This window comes from Notolepis coatsorum (assembly GCF_963971535.1).
Source record: "Notolepis coatsorum genome assembly, chromosome: 1".
Lineage (NCBI taxonomy): Eukaryota > Metazoa > Chordata > Actinopteri > Aulopiformes > Paralepididae > Notolepis > Notolepis coatsorum.
The window spans coordinates 163,477,045-163,501,212 of record NC_140165.1 but is presented as its reverse complement, the minus strand read 5'-3'; positions in this window follow the sequence as shown (position 1 = coordinate 163,501,212).

Here is a 24,168-nt window from a genome sequence, read left to right as displayed (position 1 = left end):
TAACCCTTTAAATGCCAGTGTGTGTGATGGCATATATTTGCAATATATCAAATGCAAAGTACATTTTTCTGGGGGGGATTATTACAGGCTAGCATGTGTCAATGATTAGTCGTTTTTCGTAAGGATCCCGCCTCCACCAATCACATGCGGCTCCCTTTGTGTGTGTGTGAGAGCAAGAGAGAGAGAGAGAGAGATAGTTCTCCAACTTGTGTGAGTTGCAGTGATCTCCTGGTTGTTCCCCACCTAGGTTATCTAACTATTGCGCTGGTGCAAATAGAAACACTGGCCTGGCCTGCTTCTAAGTTCAGTGGCCTGACCGTTTTTTTTTTCTTTTTTCTTTTTCTTTTTTTTTATCTGGCGACCCCCCAGCACCCCCTGCCGTTTTATAGTTCCCGCGTGCCTGTCTGTAACACACCACTTTACGTTTAGTGCCAAAATAGTTGTTGGAAAGGAGCTATGTTGACATTGTATCTTTGTTTTTTCTCTCTTGCAAATTTCCGAAAAAGCAAAGAGATAATGTCTTCACCGTTGGAGGGTCTACACGGTTACAATGCTACCCTCCACCAGCGCTTAACTATCGCAGCGTCCTCCGTGCGTCGTGGGGCGTCTCTGGTTCCACGGTCGTGGCAGCCAGATGCGCCTGGGTGGCGCCCGGAAGAGAGTGTGCTTCGCCGAGGGGCCATTGAGCCCCCATCTCCTGTGAGGTGGCCGGGTTCCGGCTCTGGTTCCCCCGCCAAGGGACATTCGGCCGTTAGGCAGACAGTTCCTCTGGTGGCCGAGGATTTGCGTCGCAGACTCCTCGGCTCGCTCTCGTCGTAAGATGGCGAGCAGCGGGGGTGAACGGCCTGGTTTTAGTGTTGTGCTGGAGCCGAGCAAGAGTTCTCTCACCTCGTCTCCATTTCCGATAGAAACTGAGGATTACATGGAGGGGGTGGGAGCTCTCTTGTTCAAAGGCCCGGCGGAGACGTGTCACTCTCCCCCTCGGGGACTGGCAGGGAGTGCTATGTCTCCCTGGGGTTCCTTGTACTCTGGGAATGGGTTAAAACCTCCACCCCCGAGACGAGATGCCCGCGTCGGACGATGGCGCCCGGTGCAGCCTCCCGTACGCGAGGGACGCGAGTGACATGGAAGAAGGTATGCAAGGGGAGTTGCTTGCCTTGTTCCCCGAGTTCATGGCAGCCACCGCAGCCGCTAATGGCATGGCATTGCCGCAGCCACTGCCGGCACCTGTTCCTGATGACATGATAGGTCATCTCTGGCAACGTCGTCCTGTGAGAGAGACGGGCGTTGTCTGCCCATTCTTCCCAGCAATGGAGGCTTACGTGGCACAGGGACATGTAATATCCCGCATCGTTGGCCTTACCCCCGCCTACGTGCCAGTCACGCGGGTGATGGATTTGGTCCAGGGGCTAAAGGACGGGGTGCCTCGGCTTGATAGCCCGATGGCAGCCATACTTTGCCCCGAAATGGTGTGGGAGCTGTTAAGAAAGCCGGTTCCCCAGGGGAAGTCAGCTAGGCAGTGGCCGTCGTGGAGTGACCAGGTGTACATCGCCTCGACACAGAGCCTGGCTGCGACCTCCAACATCGCGCAGTTGGTGCCCTACATGTCAGGGCTGATGGCGGGTGGGACGGTACTAGATGACCATCAACGGTACCTTCACGCCCAGGCGGCTGGAGCCATCCTGCACCTAACCCAGCTGCAGGCGATAGCCGCCGGGAAGGAGCACGCCCTGGCCACTCTCATCCAGCGCCACCTTTGGCTGGAGCAGGCGCGGGTGCCGGACAAGAGGAGGATTCCGCTGCTCACGGCCCCCCTCTCCGATGCTGGACTCTTCGGGTCGGCCATGCAGCAGATGACGGCAGCCTGCAGGGAGATGGAGGAGGAGCGCTCCGTGCTCCAGCCCCATTTCTCCCGACCCGATGCCACCGGTGATGTCCGGAGGAAGCAATGCCGGCAGAGGCCTGTGGCCGTTGCCACCATCACCGCGGCCGCTGCTGGGCCTTCCGCCAAGAAGGCCAGGAGTGGAGGGAGTGCCGCCACCGCTGCAGCCAGTCGCCCCACGCCCGGAGGGAATGGTAGGGATCGACGTGACCAGGAGACTCCCCAGCACCGTCCCTCCGGGCCGGCTCCCTGTGGGGCCAAACAGCGCTCTGCACGCGGCAGGCGGCGCTAGTGACTCCCCTGTTTGCCCCTGCCCCCCCCCCCCAACATATAATTTTTTGTTATTAAATAAAAGGTCCCTCGTGGTGAGGGACTATTTTTTGTTACAAAACGTGTGTTTATTCACTATATATTGGGGATACGATGTAAAACCCTCAACTACTGTTGGGGTTGTGTTCTTGCTTAGGGAATGGGGCAGTTTTCTCTGAAAATAGTTTTTTGGTCGCTATTATGTGTGCTTAGCAAGGCCTGTGGCTAGCACTCGTCGAAAGACTTCTTCTTGCAGTAGTAAGAGTGAACTTTACCTTTTTATTATCTGAGGGGGTTGTGTGTATTCATGTTATTCATGGCATCGAGTCCACAACTAGGTTGAGTGTTAGCCTACAGAAGTGGTCACATATGTAGCTATTGTACCTAGGTCTTTGGACCCTCTCTTTAACGTCTGTTGGTTTTTCTTTACTTGGTAAAGGTGTAAAAATGCGGGTGGCAAGTTTTTTCGCACATGAGCCTACTGTAAGCCTTGTATAAAAGCCTGTTTTTTAAACAAACGAGTTTATTGTCTGTGGCTGGCGTGCAAACTATAAAGCTTTTACCCTAGCAGGTATATGCGCTTTTCATGTAACATGCTAGACAACTGGTGTCATGCGCTGCTTGTTATTGCATCGTATCCGGGGTGTGGGGTCATATGGGGTGAACTGATAAACCCCTCCCCCCTTTTACTGATTGGCCAGGGGGTTGGACCTCCTGTACGTCGGTCACCCTGTTGAGCTGTGGGGTCAGCGCGTCACAGGGAGGGGAAAGGGGCGGGGGGGAGTTCCCTGGTCCCATGCCATATTAGGATAAGTGGGTCACAGGATTTCCCCGGCCATGGAATACGTCACTGGGCGCGTTTTCTATTGGCCATGAGACTTCCGTGAGTTTTTTCAAGCTCCGTACTACGGACCACTGTCATTGTCAAGGTTTGGTGATGCGATGCATTGAGAACTGTTTGTTTTCTGCTCTGCTCTCTATTGAAATGTGTATTGGGCCTTTTGGTCACTTGGCTCAATAATTACATATATATTTTCAATTGTTACTCACGTGGAGGTCTCTCTGGGGGATTCTCTGTCTTTCCCTCTTGTGTAAAGAGCGATGTTGACAGGGTTTACCCTCAGACGCGTCGTATGAGACCCATATCTGTGTCTTATTGACTGGCTTCCTGCTGCTCGTCCCAGACAGCATGGAGGGAACGTTGTCTGGTTTTCTTATTAGAATTCACCATTGATGTGTTGTTTGGGTCTCGACGTGTACATAACGCTGGCCCTGGGTGCTTTCGATGTGAAACCACGTTATGGGCTGGCGCGCCTTGGTTGCCCAATTCATAGAAACAGCGTTTTTTTATGCGGGCGGCTGGGAAGGAGATTTTTTATCTCTACCTATCTGCTTCAGAGAGCCTAACTGCTGTTTCAGAGAGACTATCTGCTGCTTTAGAGAGCCTATCTGCTGCTTCAGAGAGCCTATCTGCTTCAGAGAGCCTATCTGCTGCTTCAGAGAGCCTATCTGCTGCTTCAGAGAGCTTATCTGCTTCAGAGAGCCTATCTGCTGCTTCAGAGAGCCTATCTGCTGCTTCAGAGAGCCTATCTGCTGCTTCAGAGAGCCTAACTGCTTCAGAGAGCCTATCTGCTGCTTCAGAGAGCCTATCTGCTGCTTCAGAGAGCCTATCTGCTGCTTCAGAGAGCCTAACTGCTTCAGAGAGCCTATCTGCTGCTTCAGAGAGCCTAACTGCTTCAGAGAGCCTATCTGCTGCTTCAGAGAGCCTAACTGCTGTTTCAGAGAGCCTAACTGCTGCTTCAGAGAGCCTATCTGCTGCTTCATATCTGCCGCTTCAGAGAGCCTAATTTCTGCTTCAGAGAGCCTAACTGCTGTTTCAGAGAGCCTAACTGCTGCTTCAGAGAGCCTATCTGCTGCTTCAGAGAGCCTAACTGCTGCTTCAGAGAGCCTATCTGCTGCTTCAGAGAGCCTATCTGCTGCTTCAGGGAGCCTATCTGCTTCAGAGAGCCTAACTGCTGCTTTAGAGAGCCTATCTGCTGCTTCATAGAGCCTAACTGCTTCAGAGAGCCTATCTGCTGCTTCAGAGAGCCTAACTGCTTCAGAGAGCCTATCTGCTGCTTCAGAGAGCCTAACTGCTGCTTCAGAGAGCCTATCTGCTGCTTCATATCTGCTGCTTCAGAGAGCCTAATTTCTGCTTCAGAGAGCCTAACTGCTGTTTCAGAGAGCCTAACTGCTGCTTCAGAGAGCCTATCTGCTGCTTCAGAGAGCCTAACTGCTGCTTCAGAGAGCCTATCTGCTGCTTCAGAGAGCCTATCTGCTGCTTCAGGGAGCCTATCTGCTTCAGAGAGCCTAACTGCTGCTTTAGAGAGCCTATCTGCTGCTTCATAGAGCCTATCTGCTTCAGAGAGCCTAACTGCTGCTTCAGAGAGCCTATCTGCTGCTTCAGAGAGCCTATATGCTGCTTCAGAGAGCCTATCTGCTTCAGACAGCCTAACTGCTGTTTCAGAGAGACTATCTGCTGCTTCAGAGAGCCTATCTGCTGCTTCAGAGAGCCTATCTGCTTCCTATCTGCTGCTTCAGAGAGCTTATCTGCTTCAGAGAGCCTATCTGCTGCTTCAGAGAGCCTATCTGCTGCTTTACTGCTGCTTCAGAGAGCCTAACTGCTGCTTCAGAGAGCCTATCTGCTGCTTCAGAGAGCCTAACTGCTGCTTCAGAGAGCCTATCTGCTGCTTCAGAGAGCCTAACTGCTTCAGAGAGCCTATCTGCTGCTTCAGAGAGCCTATCTGCTGCTTCAGAGAGCCTAACTGCTGCTTCAGATAGCCTATCTGCTGCTTCAGAGAGCCTAACTGCTTCAGAGAGCCTATCTGCTGCTTCAGAGAGCCTATAGGTTGCACCCATGGAGTTTACGTCATTTCTTAGTCTGTTTCTTTCTAGTTTGAGTTCAGTCACGTGGGCTTGGAGTTCACTGCTCGTGCTTTTGGTAAGCTTTGACTGACTTTTATGAAATTCAGAGAATTTTTTGTCTCTGGCTTTCATATCGGTCAGTATTTCAGTGTGCATCCACGGCTCAGCGCGATTTTTTACCCTGGTGGTTCTTAGGGGGGCCATGTTGTTTAGTATTGTTGAGAATTTGGTTTTGAAGCCAAGCCAGGTTTCTTCAGCCAGTGTACCATTGAGTTCATCTGACCAGTCCAGGCTCTTCAGTTCAAGGTTAAAGGCCTCGCTAGAGTAGGTTTTGAGGTCTCTAGATGTGACCGTTTTGTGACAGCCAGCCTTTTGCTTTAGCTTTTTGCGGGAACAGAATATCATATAATGATCACTTAACCCGCATGCTATAACCCCTTTATTGGAGATCATGGACTTGTCGGAGGTCAGGATGAGGTCAATGGTAGTCTGGGTTGATTCACACACCCTTGTGGGTTGGTTGATTAGCTGGCTGAGGCCGTGCAGATCACAAAGCCTACTGAAGGCCTTGAAGACGGGTGCTGCTTTACGTAGCATGTCCGTGTTCCAGTCCCCAATAAGGATTTTTTCTACGCCCTCCACCCCAGTTAAGCACCCATCAAGTGTGTCATAAAAGCCACTCTGTTCTGGTGGTCTATAGATTGTGCCTATTAGTACTGATTTTGCCCTTTCAAATAAGATTTCAATCCATACAGTTTCAATCTCGTCATGGTTAAGGTCAGTACGGTTGCTGAATTTGGTATCTTTGTGTATATACACACAGACACCACCTCCATACTGGTTCCTATCCCTCCTGACGATTGAATAGTCCTCGATTTCTATCTCTGGATCCTGAACAGATGAGTCAAGTTTTGTTTCTGTGAAACATAATATATTAGCCTTACCGTTTAAAAACAAATGTCTGATTTCAGCCAGTTTGGGTTTCAAGCTGTTTATGTTTAAGTGAAATATGTGAAGTCCATTTGAGTTTGTTATTTCATTAATGTCGTCTAGTTCAAATTGTTTTTCCACTGTGGTGTGTGGTTGATCTTGTGGCTGTAGGAGGGGAGGGGGGGATGGGGTCCTGTGTTCATTGATGTTAGGAGGGGGGGTGGGGATGATCCTTTGTCCTCTGCTGGTGTATTTGGTCGGTGTGAAAGGCCGCAACGTGGGGGGGGGGGCTGGTTGCTGTCCTCAGATGTGTCTGGAGGCCCTCCGTTGTGGGGGAGGGGGGGGTGGGTCAGCCCTATGTGCTGGCCCGGTTAGTCTAGCTGTCCTGGCGGGGCTAGCCGAGTCAACCGGCGGGTCCCTGGTGCTCACGTCCCGCGCTGATATGAGTCCCCTGATTGCAAGCTCTCTCCCTCTGGCGTAGTGAGGAGGTGAAGTAGGAGGAGGGAAGGTGGGGGAAGAGATGGAGGAGGAGGGAGATGGGTAGACGCTAAGTCCCATATTTCTATATGTATATATTAGTGCTGTCAATCGATTAAAATATTTAACACGATTAATCGCATGATTGTCCATAGTTAACTCGCGATTAATCACAAATTAATTGAATTTTTTTCTTTTTTTCTACCTTTTTTTCTACCTTAAACAGATCTTTTTCAAGTTCCAAGTTTTAATACTCTCTTATCAACATGCGAGTCAACAAATGCTTTCGTTATGCAGCCATTTAACACAAAAGGATGACCCTCATGCATTGCAAATTTGCATCAAATTCAAAACAGAGTGATGCACAAAATAACTTAAAAGAAAGAAAATGCATTAAAACAATGAATAAAGTGTACATGAAATAATAGGGGAAAGAAAACGTTAGGAACTTGTTACATTCACCCACACAAGGGCTGAGTAATCACACACACCCCCCTCTCTCTCTCACACACACTCTCTAGCTCTCTTTCTCTCTTGCCCCTTCCCTTCTCTCTCACCCCCCTCTCTCTCTATATATCTCACACACACACACACACACACACACACACACACACACACACACACACACACACACACACACACACACACACTAATCAATACGCATCAATAATACACCTGAGTATAGTCTAGTAAAAAAAAATCTTAAAAGTTAATCGTGAGTTAAAAAAAATTGTGGTGTTAATAGAATCCGGCGATAACGTGTTAATACCGCGTTAACTTTGACAGCCTTAGTATATATGTGTTTTGATCTATCAATATCTGGGGGAGTGTTCCAACAGCGCAGTAAAGCAGTACAAAACCATACCGATATGTATTATTTATTATTTATGATTTAAACAGGAAATCAGTTTGACATGATGTGTTTCATGGGCACTATAACAGCACAAGCACTTTTTGATGTCCACACGCTGTGACATGTATGCAACAAGTGTAATACATTTAGAAGTTAAATGTATTCTACGCCTTGGTCTGTTCTTTTCATTGATTTCAGCACATTTAGACTGTTATACATTTCAATCAAGCATCTGTGCCAACCTAATGTAGTGTACTAACTATAGCAGTTGTGTTAATAGGCCCTTTTCACAGCAGCCATCTTGACACAGCAGGGTAAACCTACATCCTGTGAACCAGACTGACACATGTGTAACTAATCATGTTGCTGTGTCCATCTGTTGGTCAATCGTTGTCAATCTGGCTCACAAGATGGCTGCTGTGAATAGGGTCTATTTGACCCTTTTGATGTAACCCAAGATTCAGTCAAAGCAACTATTTTGACCCTTAAAATGGGTCGTTTGTATAACCCAATACGGGGTAAAATCAACTAGGAGGTTGGGTTATTTTGACCCTTAAAATGGGTTGTTTGTATAACCCAATATGGGGTCAAATCAACTTAGAAGTTGGGTTATTTTGACCCTTAAGGCGAGACACTGCAGGTGAATAGTCAAATATACTTTTTTTGTTGATTTTGAGATTTTATATTTTGCTTCCTAAACATGTCTTCTATGAAACTAGTGACAATAAAACGTCAATAACACACATTTAGTTGTTTATTTTACATCATTTTGCCTTATTGCATCCATAAATGTGCATATATTTAATGGGGAAGTGCCTCATTTGCATATATAAACATACATTTCAGAAAACTTGCAATATATTTTTTCTTAGTTTATATGTACATAACAAATTGGGAAAGTTTCATAGTGATATCTATTCAAATATTTTTTGCCTATTAGGGGGTACTACACTGTACTACACTGTTTGTAGCCTGTGTGTAGTTCTGTTCAGTTCAATAACATCATTATTATTATTCAGTTATCAGACATGTGTTTAGGTTGTCTATTACTAATGGTTTGATTAGGTATTGTGTTTGTAAATATCGGTTAAAAAAAAAAAGTATGGCATTTTAGAATACAGAACTTTGAATGTGTTTTCCCAAAAATTAGTTTTAAGAGTTTTTCCTCATACTCTGAGCCAGAAATCTCCACTTCAGTAGCACTCACATACACCAAACCTTCCAGTTCTATTCATATCTATGTTCTGAAGGTATTTACAGAAGGGTTTGTTGATATCGCATTCATACCCTGATTTATATCACATTTTATTCCTAAAAACATGGCGAAATATGGAATTTTACCATAAAAATGGACTGAATGGAGTATTTTCTGATTTATGGAGTGATAAAAAGAGATATCCAAAATCCCCTCTGTAATAACCTTTGGCTCTAATATGTCAACAAAATGAAACTATAATTTTGAAAATGGCTTTATCCAATGTTCAGATTTCTGTCCTGGAATTATATGCAAATTAGTGCATATTTAAGTAGATCATGCCTCATTTGCATATTTAAACATACAGTTTCATTGTGATATCTATTAGTTAATTTTTTTACCCTATTCACCTGCAGTGTCTCCCCTTAAAATGGGTCGTTGGTATAACCCAATATGGGGTCAAATCAACTTGGAAGTTGGGTTATTTTGACCCTTAAAATGGGTCGTTGGTATAACCCAATATGGGGTCAAATCAACTTGGAAGTTGGGTTATTTTGACCATTAAAATGGGTTGTTGGTATAACCCAATATGGGGTCAAATCAACTTGGAGGTTGGGTTATTTTGACCCTTAAAATGGGTCGTTAGTATTCGTTTATTTCACCCAAGTTATGGGTCAAATTAAATAACCAATAATAATGGGTCAAATTAACCCACACACTGGTCGGGCCCTTGGGTAAAATTTTACCCATCTGTTTTTAGTGTGCAGGGGGTCTCAATATACCGCATAAACGCATAAGTGTATGTTGTAAAATCCAAACATATATATCATGATTAACTAATGTGTAGAAATACTTGGCCCTCAAAACAATAATTCATAGATTGTGTGTGTGTGTTTACATAGACGTGATTGCCATTGTAGGCACACAGGTCGATTTACATATGAAGTGAGTGGTCAAATGATTCTATCTATGACAGGAACCCAAGCCATCTGCCATGGCCTGGGAAGAGTTGGAGACAATGGGCTCTGCAAGATCAAAACAAAAGACAAAAGGTCACGTAAACATGTTATCTCGCTGGAGTTTCCTGTCACACACACACACACACACACACACATAGTCACACACACAGACACACCCACACTCACACACTCACACACACATAGACACACACACAGACACACACACACACATAGTCACACACACAGACACACCCACACTCACACACTCACACACACATAGTCACACACACATAGTCACACACACAGACACACCCACACTCACACACTCACACACACATAGACACACACACACACACACACTCACACACACACATTTTCAAATACACATACACACACACACACACAGAGAAGATCACTATTGAAATCCAAACAAGCTAACTATTTCCTGGTATATTGTACTTATAATCTTGAATTAAGTCATTGAAGTAAGTTAAAATATAATTAGGTTTGGTCATACTTAAATGTTTACAATTAGTTAATGTGCCTGTTCTGTTTTCATTTAGGTTCAATATGATTAATTGATTGTTCTATATGGTATTGATTTGTATTCTATTAAGCTTGTTCTATATGGTATTGATTTGTATTCTATTAAGCTTGTTCTATATGGTATTCAGTTATATTCTATTCTAAAAGAATAATTAAAGTCAACAGACTTAGTGATAAAGAAATATATCTGTGTTTATGTGGGCAATTGTAATTCAAATATAGATAAATGGAAATGAAAATGATGCAATGTTTAAGGACAGTATATATTGTTGACTGTAAGGACAGCCTCTGTTAGTATTATGTGAAGGGGGTTGGGCTATTAAGCCAAACCCCTATTTTTCAAATACCAGATTAGCAGTCCTGTGATTGGAGGAACTAATGTGATGATGTCATCAACTCCGAGACACTGGGCCTGGCTATAAGATCTGTGTGTGATGGAGGAGAGAAACACTCTGAAACAACCCATCCACAAGGACAAGACCTCACCTACCATCTCACCCATCTACAGCAGGTCAGCAGGAGAACAAAGGAACTTCTTGGAGGGAAAATCAACTCTTTGTTTTGTCAGCCAGACAAACAAAGACCAGCAACAACTTATCAACTATCATTCTTTATACTGTAATATTAGTCTGGTTGTTATCAAGACGGCATAGTGTCTTTGATAACAACTATAGCATTTTCTTATTGTAATTTGTATACACTCTTAAACTTTGATTAAACAACTGTTAAACTACCTTCCTCCTAATTCCTTCTGCCTGCTCAGTCAGTTTTAACAGAAGTGATTCCCAGAGCTTTAAGGTATTGAATCACAACGCAGAGTACCAGCAACCCGGTTCTGAAGCAGAGCAGAACCGACATAGCTTGGGAAATCCACTTCATTTTGGTGCCGGACTTCAGTGAATCAGGGCGCTCGTGTTATCACCACAACAAAGACATTTTTTTTCTACACGCCGGTCGACGAGGAGAACAACTGATCGATCGATCGTCTTCAAGTAACTAGGAGAAGTTACTAAGGAGGTGAGTGTGATAATGTTTGGGTGCTCTATTCGAACCACGGAGGGGGTTGCTAAGAATTTAACCTCATGTAAACATGATGTAAGGGAAAATTGATTTGAATGTTCTGGCTGGGGAGGGCGGCTCTGTAATCACCGTGCGTAGTATATTTTAAAGTAAAATTTTAGCACAATGAACGGAGCGCCGCTGCCAGTCGGAGCAAGTGAGGGAACAGGAACATGTCTTAGATTCGTGCTCAGGGTTAAACCAAGGTAAACACCGTGCGTTGTATGTCTTAGGAGTAGAGGCTGAAGCACGCGTGCGTAGTATTTTCTAAAGTAGAGAGTTAGCACAAGTAGGTCTGGTTTTAGCCTTGGGCACGGGCGGGCGTGTTGAAATTAGACGGCGTTAGGCTGTAACAAGGAAGATAGTACTTACGCGCCGCTGTGCGGCGTTCGAGAGACGGTAATGTGCGTGAATGCTGATTTTGTATTTTTTATTTTGTGTTAGGAAGCGTGTATGAATGTATAGTTGGCGAATGTTTATGGTTAGGAGTGATTGGTGGGACGTGTGAGAGTATGGTTGTGTTATTATGTAATTTAAGTCACCGGTTGGCCATGGGGAAATGTAATGGTGAACGCCGGTTTTCCGAGGCCCGTGGAACGCAGCAGTCATAGCTGTTGTATTTAGCCTCTGAGGCGCCGGAGCAAACGGAGGGAAAAGTAGACGTAACTCAAATGTATAAGGTCGATCGATAGTGTCTTGAGATTACGGGGATGTGAAAGGCACTTAAAAGTTTTCATATTCGTGGCGGATAAAATAGATATGTAACGTTTAAGGTGATTGGGATAATCTAGACGGGGACCCGGAAGTCGTTCTAAGCTCGCCGGTAGTGACGACGGAGGGGTCAAACTAGTAGTTTGCTATTATGTTTTTATATTCCTATTTAAATCACTACACTGGCGTTCTGAGGGAAATAGGATTCTGTTGTGGGGTATGTGGGGTTATATTAACGTTGCAAGGAGTCGGCCCGCGCGGCGAAACGGGTCGTTGGGGAGCGTTTTTATGGGATCATGGGAGAAGCTAAGCTAATGCTACCTAGCCGCGCTAAACGGCTAAAGCGGTCGCCGGATGTGACGTCACAAGGGTGCGCGGTCTGACGGCCTACGCGCGCTAGGTTGAAGCTAACGAAGCTAATATGCTAAGCTAACTGTGCTGACGTCATGGCATGCCGGGGCTCTCGGGAGGTCTCGCGGTCGGACGGCCATCTTGGTAGGGGCTCCGAGCGGCCATCTTGAGTAGGGGGCACCGAGCGTCCATCTTGGGAGGGGCGCCGGCGTCCATCTTGGGAGGGCACCAAGCATCCATTGTTAAGGGGAGGGTGGAGTTTATTTAGGAATACAGTAGGGGGCAGAAGTGGACAGGATGAATATGTTTGGATTCTGCTCACAGAACGTTTTCATTGTACACTCTCTCTCCCCCTCTCTTCTCTTTCTCCCCCTCTCTCTCTCCCTCTCTCTTTCCCTCTCCCTTTCCGCCTCTCTCCCTCTCTCTCCCTCTCACCTCCCCTCCCTCTCTCTCTTTCGCTTTCTTTTTCACCCCCCCTCTCTTTCTTTCCCTCTCACCTCTCCTCCCTCCCTTTCCCTTTCCCCACCTCTCCTCCCTCCCTCTCCCTTTCCGCCTCTCTCCCTCTCGCCTCCCTCTCTCTCTCTTTCTCTTTTACCCCCCCTCTCTTTCTTTCCTTCTCTCACCCTCCTCCCTCCCTCTCCCTTTTGCCTCCCTCCCTCTCCCTTTCACCCCCCCCTCTCTTTCTTTCCTTCTCTCACCCTCCCCCCCTCTTTCCCTCTCCCTCCCTCTCTCTCTCTCTCTCTTACCCCCCCTCTCGCTCACTCCCCTCATTTCAACACCGCCTCTCTTCCATATACCTCGGCCCCCCCGAAACGCTTCTCTTTCTCTCCTAGTTTAGGGCCTGTATATAGAGGTTTTTTTATGGGTTTCAAGCGCGGTGTAGTGCTAGGTATATTGTTTATTGCTGTTTACTGTAAGGTTTCAAAGGCGGTAGGTTGAGTTTGGGACTTATTATGCGTATGTTGTTGTTCCATATTCAGTTTTATTGTTGTTTTTAGGGAATTTCTAGTGCTGGCAGTGGTATTGCCTGGCGTTGGCGCTACGCTTTGTTCGACAAGGCGCTCGTACTTCTTTCCTTACATTTGGACGGGGGCTCAGTACCAGTTCATGTTGGTGGGCCGTAAGTTGGAGCATAATTACTCTACTCGGCTGCGCCTGCGATGGGGGTGTGGGTAGACAGTTCGTCGTGGCTCACTGTCTGCCTCCACGCTTTGTGCGGCTCGTCGGTGCTCGCTGCCACACTACGCGCGTCGAATTATATTATGTGTGGGTGTTTGGGTGACTGGTTACGGTGGTGTCAGAGGTGCTGTATGTGTGTGGCTGTGGTTATGAGCGATTGATCTTTGAATATCCTTGAGTAGGGGGCCCGGGGTTTCGCGTTCCAGGTTGCAAACTGGGGGTGATGCCGTGGGCCACAGGACGAGTTGGCCAGTGGAATGTCATTGGTCGGCAGGATTTTTAATGTGGGGATGGTGTCGCCGCCTGTGGTTATGAACGGGTTGTGTGACACTGTTCTAAATGCACGGGGACTTCAGTGACATAAGGCACTAAAAATTGATTTCTGTTCCCGTGAGAAGCGCGTTATTTAACACCTAAAGGGTTAGGTGTTAAGGGGGGAATATAGTAACTGTGTGAGAGATTGTGAATGGAAGATATGTATGTTACTGATATGTATAATGTAATATGAGCGAAATACATACTAGGCTTTCACGGACAGAAATAAATATAGTTACACATACACATAGTCATTTGCAAATAACGATTTGGAGTAAAAGTGAGATAATTCACCTAAATTACCATGTCCGATACAGATGTTTAGAAATGATAGGCTGTAAATAACAACTTTCTGATTGACCAACAGAAGGAAACAGCTGATGGAAAATAGGTTCCCCGGAGTGGTATTAAGGAGGATCTGGACAACAGGATTGAGAGTCTGGGTTTCCAATGGAGACAACTGGAAAAAGATTAAGGCTGTGTCATTGATAAATCAAAAACGAAAATTGCACAAATGCTCTCAAGTGATCTTAGTATAGGAGATGCCCGACATTCCATGCTTAAAGACAAATGATGGATTGTGAATGGGAAATATCACTGATAATTAAGTGTATTTTTTGCTTCTCTTTTCACAGCTGCTCCAGGACGGATGGCCAGCGCTGACAATTCCGAACCCCAACAGGGAAATCAAAGAGACTGTTGATAGTCAGGGGGTATAGTATCACAAGACTGAGTTATCAATTCCTGTTTACACCAATATAAAAGTGTGAGTGAAATTAACTCAAGTTTGGTAAAAATAGTTTGAATACAGAGAAACTTGCTTTCCAAACGGTGACGTTACGAGTGATTGAAGAAAAGGTGAGAATGGAAAATACACAGATATGAGCAACCGGAGGGTTAGATGCACTGACCATAGGAAGGGTAGACAATCTGTCTATTTCAACGACTGGAGATGTCACAATAAAAGTGACGAAAAGATGGCCAAAGATATTCAGGCCATTACAGAACCTTGTAGTTAAAGGAGGCCGGTATAGAATGCGTACCCAAATCAAGATAGTGCCGATAACCTCTGCAGACATTACATTGACCGAATTGGACGTTAACTTGATTGACTGGAATTTGATCGACTCCCCTCTAGTGTCCAGTGAGACGGAGGGACTGGAAATAATGTCTTTTACTCCGCCACAGGGAGTCGTTGCAGCAAGCGACCCAGAGACAGCTGTATTACCCGAGTCAATCCAGGCTGAAGTGTCCGTTGCAGATGACTTCCAGTTACAGACGTGCCTCTCTCTCGAAGAACAGCTAGCCGAGGCTAGACGGGTAGTGGACTATCTCCAAGGCCTACTCCAGCCCACACAGCCCGGAGGGGAGACAGGTTCCAATCGCCTCCCTCCCTCTCCCTCTGGAGAACCAGATGGCCAGAGACAGGCCCAGTTGGGGCCACAAGGGGTCCCGTGCCGGAACAACAACAAACCCCAATAAGACCACCCACGAGGTGGCAACCACGAGGAAAAGGTGGAGGCAGAGGCAGGAATCCGAATGGCTACCGTGTGCGGCAGGTGCACTGTTGGACGTGTGGGACCCTCGGACACATTTCTCGAGACTGTGTAGAGCGGGACCATCTATCCACAACAGGGCGTGTTTGTACAGAAACAGGTGGCGGGCCCCTCCCAACCACGGGCCCCTCTCAAGGAACTGTGACTGGACCAAATAGGTACGTGGCTTTCTCCTCCGAACAGGCTCCAGGGAACCATGGCGATGATGGCATACCACCAGGACATGTACTGGGCCCGATGACCCCAGGGTCATCCGGTCACAGGCAACTGACCCACCGGGTCCCGCAACCCGGGGGAGACCGCCAGTGTTGTTGGGGCTGTGGTGTGAAAGGTCATTTTCAAAGGTCATGTCTGCAGAGGCCACCGGCAGAATAAAAATATATGCAACTGACTAGGGTAGAGGTGGGATATATTGAATGATAAAATATGCTCCTAATTAGAATAAAAATTTAAATTAAAAATAGATAGAGGTGTTAGGTGATTAGATTATGAGTGAAAGTTACTAAAAACGGATGTATGAGTGACTGACAAATGCATGAACTAATCAGACTAACAAAAGGATCAAATTATGTTAAGCAGTTAATCAATATTAGACAGTGTGATGATGTGACACTGCGGCAGCTAGTGATCAGTAAATTATCCATGCTTGGTCAACATTCAGATTGATCAAGAGGTGGACTGCATGATTAAGAAATTAAAAAGACTCATAGTTGTTTCTAGTATTTTATAGTATTGATAGAAGCGTATTAACAGTTATGAGCAATAGGATAGGTGATATTTACTTTTATTTTTACTTCTCTTTTCTAGTGTGTTACGAGCAATTCCTGACTTTGGTCGGGAGCGTACATTTTGTTTATTCATTTGATTTCCCTTTTTTTGTTTCTCACAAGTTTGGTTTATTTTTTCATTTATTGGTTTGGCGGCGTTTTCTTTGTGTTTTGTTTTCTGTTTTCTTTCTTTCTGTGTGTTTTTTCTTAGGGTACCTGGCAAGCTGGGAGTGATCTCGACACATCAGGACGGGGTAGTATATGTCTGTAAAATGGACTGGGAACAAAGTGAAGGAACATGAGCTAGTTATGGATTTTTGTTCTCCGCCCATTGAATACCCAGTTTTAGGGGCTGGGGGTGTGTCTTGATTGGTGAAAGTGTTGGGAAGCATGATTCTCTGTACATTGATGAAGCTCAATAGGTTTGGTCGCTATTGGCCAAATTAGTCTTGTGTAGGGTGTGAACATGTGCAATTGATAATTGGCTTGTGGTGTGGAAGATGTGTGTTTAAGGCGGACTGTGATTTGTTGCCATACACACAGGTTACTGGGAGAATGGATGTGTCAGTGCTGTCCGGTCCGGGGTGCAGCTGTCCAAAACCAGAGGAAGACGGTAACGATGTTTGAATGTGTATTCCACATCGAGAGGTGGAGGAGTATACTGTTTTGACAGCATAATATAATGAGAGCCATGTGAATTTTTCAGAATTTTGAAATTTAATGATCTAGAAGCCATGAAATATATAGATAAATGATTTGGAAAAGAAAGTTGTCAAAGCTCAGACCAGTAAAGAGAGTCTGAGGGAGGAAAATTATGGATTCTCAATCAATTGTTGTGGTAGAAGTGATCCCCACTGTGCCCCGGAGCGATATATATTCACTACAGGATACGGATGGGAGATTGGGGGATCCGCAGTCATCAGAGAGTGGTACAAGGAAGACCGAGGACTCCATCGGTACCGTTGATCCAGGACACTGGCTAGTGTCCACCCAGCGGCTCCATGGGGAACCACAACACTGCGGAGAACCAGGAGACGCCTACCTCTCGGGCCGGGAGAGTCTTGGCCAACGCAGTGACCGAGTCTTGAGGCTTCAGAGGGAAACGACAGACAACCAACGAGGAGACAGGCGGCTAGGCCTCAGCAACTACTCCGGCTGTCAACAGAAGCAAGGCCTCAACTATTGACCAGGGGGTCAACAAGCGAAGGGGGGGAGCTGCTATCGCCCCTATCGACGACCAGGCGGAGGGGAGGAGAAACAAACCTCTTCCACTAATCCGAGGGTCAACGGGGGTTGGGCAGCCAGCAACGACCTCCCCACCGCTGTGACAGCAATAGAAGATACAGCAGGGGGCTCTACCCCCTAATAGTCAAGATGTTCTTGACAGAAGATTGGAGTGTGATGGGAAAGGCAATTTGCTTTCTAAATTCCACCTCCAAAAATGGGAGCAGTTGCACCCAGCAGTCATGATACTGCATCAGCTCAAAATTGATCTTGGTACGAGAACAAGTTATTAAAGACTGTGCACATGATCACAAAAACTGAAATGGCTAATTTGAATTTTAGGATCTGAGTGTGGCAAACCATATATATGTTATCCTAATATGATTTAAAATGTCTTAAGTGTTATCTAGATAGTAGTGTGTAGAGATTGATATCTATGTTTGACATATTAAGGATAGGTAAACTATCCAAGTGGGGACTGTTGTAAAATCCAAACATATATATCATGATTAACTAATGTGTAGAAATACTTGGCCCTCAAAACAATAATTCATAGATTGTGTGTGTGTGTTTACATAGACGTGATTGCCATTGTAGGCACACAGGTCGATTTACATATGAAGTGAGTGGTCAAATGATTCTATCTATGACAGGAACCCAAGCCATCTGCCATGGCCTGGGAAGAGTTGGAGACAATGGGCTCTGCAAGATCAAAACAAAAGACAAAAGGTCACGTAAACATGTTATCTCGCTGGAGTTTCCTGTCACACACACACACACACACACACATAGTCACACACACAGACACACCCACACTCACACACTCACACACACATAGACACACACACAGACACACACACACACACACACATAGTCACACACACAGACACACCCACACTCACACACTCACACACACATAGTCACACACACATAGTCACACACACAGACACACCCACACTCACACACTCACACACACATAGACACACACACACACACACACTCACACACACACATTTTCAAATACACATACACACACACACACACACAGAGAAGATCACTATTGAAATCCAAACAAGCTAACTATTTCCTGGTATATTGTACTTATAATCTTGAATTAAGTCATTGAAGTAAGTTAAAATATAATTAGGTTTGGTCATACTTAAATGTTTACAATTAGTTAATGTGCCTGTTCTGTTTTCATTTAGGTTCAATATGATTAATTGATTGTTCTATATGGTATTGATTTGTATTCTATTAAGCTTGTTCTATATGGTATTGATTTGTATTCTATTAAGCTTGTTCTATATGGTATTCAGTTATATTCTATTCTAAAAGAATAATTAAAGTCAACAGACTTAGTGATAAAGAAATATATCTGTGTTTATGTGGGCAATTGTAATTCAAATATAGATAAATGGAAATGAAAATGATGCAATGTTTAAGGACAGTATATATTGTTGACTGTAAGGACAGCCTCTGTTAGTATTATGTGAAGGGGGTTGGGCTATTAAGCCAAACCCCTATTTTTCAAATACCAGATTAGCAGTCCTGTGATTGGAGGAACTAATGTGATGATGTCATCAACTCCGAGACACTGGGCCTGGCTATAAGATCTGTGTGTGATGGAGGAGAGGAACACTCTGAAACAACCCATCCACAAGGACAAGACCTCACCTACCATCTCACCCATCTACAGCAGGTCAGCAGGAGAACAAAGGAACTTCTTGGAGGGAAAATCAACTCTTTGTTTTGTCAGCCAGACAAACAAAGACCAGCAACAACTTATCAACTATCATTCTTTATACTGTAATATTAGTCTGGTTGTTATCAAGACGGCATAGTGTCTTTGATAACAACTATAGCATTTTCTTATTGTAATTTGTATACACTCTTAAACTTTGATTAAACAACTGTTAAACTACCTTCCTCCTAATTCCTTCTGCCTGCTCAGTCAGTTTTAACAGAAGTGATTCCCAGAGCTTTAATGTATTGAATCACAACGCAGAGTACCAGCAACCCGGTTCTGAAGCAGAGCAGAACCGACATAGCTTGGGAAATCCACTTCATTTACTAACGTGGCTAAAAAGGAAGGAAGTGGACCTTGCATTACTGAGTGAAACACACCTTTTATTGGCGGATAATGCAAGACTGGCAAATAAATTTGACCATAACAACAAAAGTTATTCTTCTTTTGACACCAAGGCCCGTGTGGTAGCCATAATAGTGTGGTCAGAAGCAGATTCGAACCGGAAAATTGCGCTGATTTCTGCTTAGGACCCCTTATTTGTATGACGATAACTTTTATGCTTTCCTCATTGCAGCAATGCTGAAACTGTGAGGGCTGGCCCAGTACTGCGTGCTTCCAGGTGCCAATTACCATCACGCACCTGAAAGGAGTTTCCAATCAGCTCGACGGGTTTGCTGAACATTCAGTGTCGGGCCATTTTGGTCACCACCAGCTACTGCTTGTTCCTCTTGTGTATTTCTCCAGTACGCCCTTGAAAGTTGCTGCTGTTTCCTCTCTCTGCCTCCGTGGACCCGTGCCTCGTATTTACACTTTGCCCTTGGTGAGTTTTTGGAAATACATTTTTGATGAACTGATATCCTCATTTTATCCTGGACTCTATACCTTCATCTGTTTTTGTGTGTTCCTTAACACTGAAGAATTGTCGCTTTGTTTTGTTGGACTCAATACCTTCATCTGTTTTTGTGTGTTTCTTAACACTGAAGAATTGTCGCTTTGTTTTGTTACCGGACTCTGCCTTGTTACCGGACTCTGCCTTGTTACTGGACTCTGCCTCGTAATTTCGACGTTTCTATTAATGACATTCTCCGTTTTCTTTTTCTCCACGAGTGGATTATTATCAAGCTGCAGAGCCGCAGAGCCCTACTCGGCTAAAGGATTATCAAGCTGCAGGGCCGCAGAGCCCTACTCGGCTAAAGGATTCCCCTCGGATGCATTTAATTTTTTGTTGCTCATTTCTGTTTGTGAAATAAATACGCCCATCGTTTTTGAATTACCTGTCTGTGTCGTGCTGTTGGGGTTGTTTACAAACATTACGACCCGACCATGTCGACCCCAGCCGACACAGACGGTGTTAGAGCAGCCTGACCAACGACCACACCCAACAGCTAGACGCGGCTGCGGCTGCTGTGCAGGGCCTCCGGACCCAGGTCCAGCCACTCCTGGGCCCTCATTCATCAGCCTGACTTACGCACAGATTTGTGCTTACCCTGTGCGTACGATAATTTCTAAGCAAAGAGTGGGATTCATCAATTTCAACTTGAACTTGACTCCGTGCTTACGTGTACGCACAGCTCGGACCACACTTAGCTGACGCCCAGTGGTAGAATATATTTTTACAACAAGGAAATGAGCTTATGTGCATTAGTTTCAACACTGGCGGAGCGCAGTCAGTCAGTAGCCTACACCCCGTATATTCCGATAACGCTATATAAACCATGCTGCATTCATTCTGAGAGAAAGATCTATTATTCCAAATGCTATTTATAGAGTTTTGACCATAATTACACTACTGTTGCTATTTTCCAATGAACTATAATGAATTACGGTTCATAATTGTTCTTGTATATGCTCTCGTATTATTGTTTATATAGGCTACCCAATACTGACATCAAAATAGATTGTAGTATGCCTCTAGAAATCATATGCAGCATGTAGAAAATTGACGGAAGATCCATCGCGATTTGGAATAAAATTGAGGAGAACTTTAATCCCTGGGTATTAATCAAACAACACGGGAAAAGGCAGTCATATTCCAGCGCGGTCTTTGTGTTTGCGCTTCCCAGGCAGCAATGGTTAATAGATATCATATCCGACATCACCGTAAGTGTACACGTCTGTCAGCCTGTCGAACGAGTTGAGTTCTAACAAAGAACATATTACATGCTGGTATGCTGATAGAGTAAACTATTATATGAATATGATATGATACAAGGTATACACTGGTCCGTCGCATACACTGGTATGCGCAAGTTACTGTTGCATAATGTAGGCTATGGCTGCTATTATATGTAATTCATATAGGCTACCTAATAGTATATGATTTTTAGAGGCATCTATTTTGTTGTCGGTAATACCGACAACAAAATAGATGCCTCTAAAAATCATATAGCCAATCGAACACAACTAATAAAGGCATTCATATTACAGCACGGTTATAACGACACACAACCAACGCCAAACAGTGGTCAACGAACGGTCTTTATTAGTATTTTGAGCTGTCCAGGCAGAATTGCAGCAATGGTCTTAGGGAGCCGTTGATATCTGACATCACCGTTTACAAGTCCGCCTTTTATTTATCCCATAAACACGCGCGTTGTGTCTTCTTGGTTCGACAGCAGTGAAAAATCTCCGTGAAGCTTCTCAGAGTTCCGCTCGGGTCAGTCCATTATTTCACATCCCATGGGGGGTGTTTCCTCACTTTCATGACCATATATGGATAATCATGCACGAGCATTGACGGTAGAACAAAGTGGTATTCATCAACACGGAGGAGCATAGGACCTGTGTACGCACGGTTGATGAATCCCAATATTCCTGTGCGTACACTCATTCTAAATTCTGTGCTTACGTGTGGAAATAGAACATGTTCTACGCACACGTTGATGAATGAGGGCCCAGGTCTCTTTGGAGGTCCTAACTACCCAGCAGGCTGCACAGGGGGTTCAACAGGCAGATATCCTGCAGCAGCTGCAGGCCCTCGGCAAAGCACTTGACACCCTGCTGTGGAACCAACCTGTTGCTGGAGCCTCAGTTAACCTACCTCCCGTCGCAGCCGACCCCGCGCACCCCAACCCAGCTCCCCGGGAACCCCATCTCTCAAGCCCACGACTGTTCGATGGTAACTTCAAGGACTGTGCCATGTTCATCATGCAATGTGAGTTAATTTTCATTCATCAACCCAGCAGATTTACTACAGAGGGAGCCCAGGTAGCTTACATGACTAACCTGCTCACAGGCCGAGCAGCACAGTGGGTTACTGCTTCCTGGTCCATGAGGGCTGACTTCTGTTTTTCCTACACAGATTTTGTGGCAGAGCTCTGAAGGATTTTCCACCACCCAGCTCGTGGCCAGGACCCTGGAGCCCAGTTGGGCACCTTCCAGCAGGGCAGTGGCAGTGTCACCGACTACGCGCTGGAGTTCAGACTGGCCGCAACCGAGAGTGGTTGGAATGACCGGGCGCTTCATCTCACTTTTCTGAAGGGGCTCAACGACGCTGTGTGAGACCAGCTCGCCACCCGGGAGGAGCCCGATTCGCTCGAGGCCCTAATCAGCCTCGCCATCCGCATCGATGGACGCTTCCGGGAGAGAAGGCGCGAGCGAGCCAGACTGGAACCCCCAGCCGTTCCCCAGACCTCCCGCACTCGTGACTGGACTGCTACTCGTCCTGCCTCCTCCACGACTGGTGGTCCCTTCACCTCCCGGCCTGTGACCAGGGAGGAACCCATGCAGCTGGGACGCACACACCTTAGCCCGGCCGAACGGGAGTCCCGGCTCAGGTCCGGCCTTTGCCTCTACTGCGGCCTTGATGGACACCTTATCTACAATTGTCCTACCCGGCCAAAAGATTAGGCTTGCTGGGACCCCGGGAGATCCTAGTGAGCCGTTTTTCCTGTTCCCACACCCATGCACCACCTAACCATCTGACGGGCGTCACCCTGGCCTGGGCGGACCAGCGGGAGACGGTGGGTGCACTCGTTGACTCGGGGGCTGATGAGAGCTTCCTGGATTTTGAGTTTGCCACCCAAGCCAACATTCCACTTGAGAACCTCGAGAGGCCCTTGGAGGTCTTCGCGTTGGATCAGCACCGCCTGGCCGACATCACTCAACGCACCTGTCCTGTCCTCCTCACCATTGCTGGTAATCACGTTGAGAGACTCCAGTTCTTTATTACCAGGTCCCCTTCAGTCCCAGTAGTTCTGGGTCATCCCTGCCTCGCGCTGCATGAGCCCCACATCGCCTGGTCCTCCGGCACCATCATTGGGTGGAGCTCCTCCTGTCATAACCAGTGTCTTCAGGCTGCGTCCAGTCGGTCGCCCCGGAGTTCCCCTAGTGTGCCGCCCCCAGAGTTCTCAACTATCCCCCCTGATTACCATGACCTGGGGGAGGTTTTCAGCAAGTCCCGGGCTCAGACCCTTCCTCCTCATCGGCCTTACGACTGTGCAATCGACCTCCGCTCTGGGGCTCCCCTTCCCGGCAGCCGCCTTTACAGTCTGACCGTCCATGAGAAGGCAGCAATGGAGGAGTACATCTCTGAGTCCTTGACAGCAGGCCTCATTCGGCCCTCGTCCTCCCCGGTGGCGGCCGGCTTCTTTTTTGTTAAGAAGAAGGACGGAGCTAAAAAAAAAAAGAAAAAAAGAAGAAGGACGGAGATCTCCGGCCCTGCATTGACTATCGCCAACTCAACGAGATCACCATCAAGAACAAGTATCCTCTTCCTCTCATGAACTCCACCTTCGAGCCCCTCACCCAGGCTACCGTCTTCACTAAACTGGACCTCCGGAGTGCCTACCATCTGGTCCGTATCCGAGAGGGCGACGAGTGGAAGACCGCCTTCAAGACCCCCAGGGGTCATTATGAGTATCTGGTAATGCCGTTCGGCCTCACCAATGCTCCGGCGGTATTCCAGGCGCTCATGAACGACGTCCTCCGTCACATGCTCGAGGAGTTTGTGGTGGTCTACCTTGATGACATCCTCATCTTCTCCAAGACTCTCGAGGAACATGTCCATCATGTCCGCCGAGTACTTGAGCGCCTTCTCCACAACCGCCTCTTCGTTAAGGCAGAGAAGTGCCGTTTCCACTCCAATTCCGTCGATTACCTTGGCTTCATCGTGGAGAGTGGCCAGACCCGAGCCGACCGCCGCAAGATCCATGCTGTGGTAGAGTGGCCGGAGCCCTCTTCTTGGAAGGAGCTACAAAGCTTCC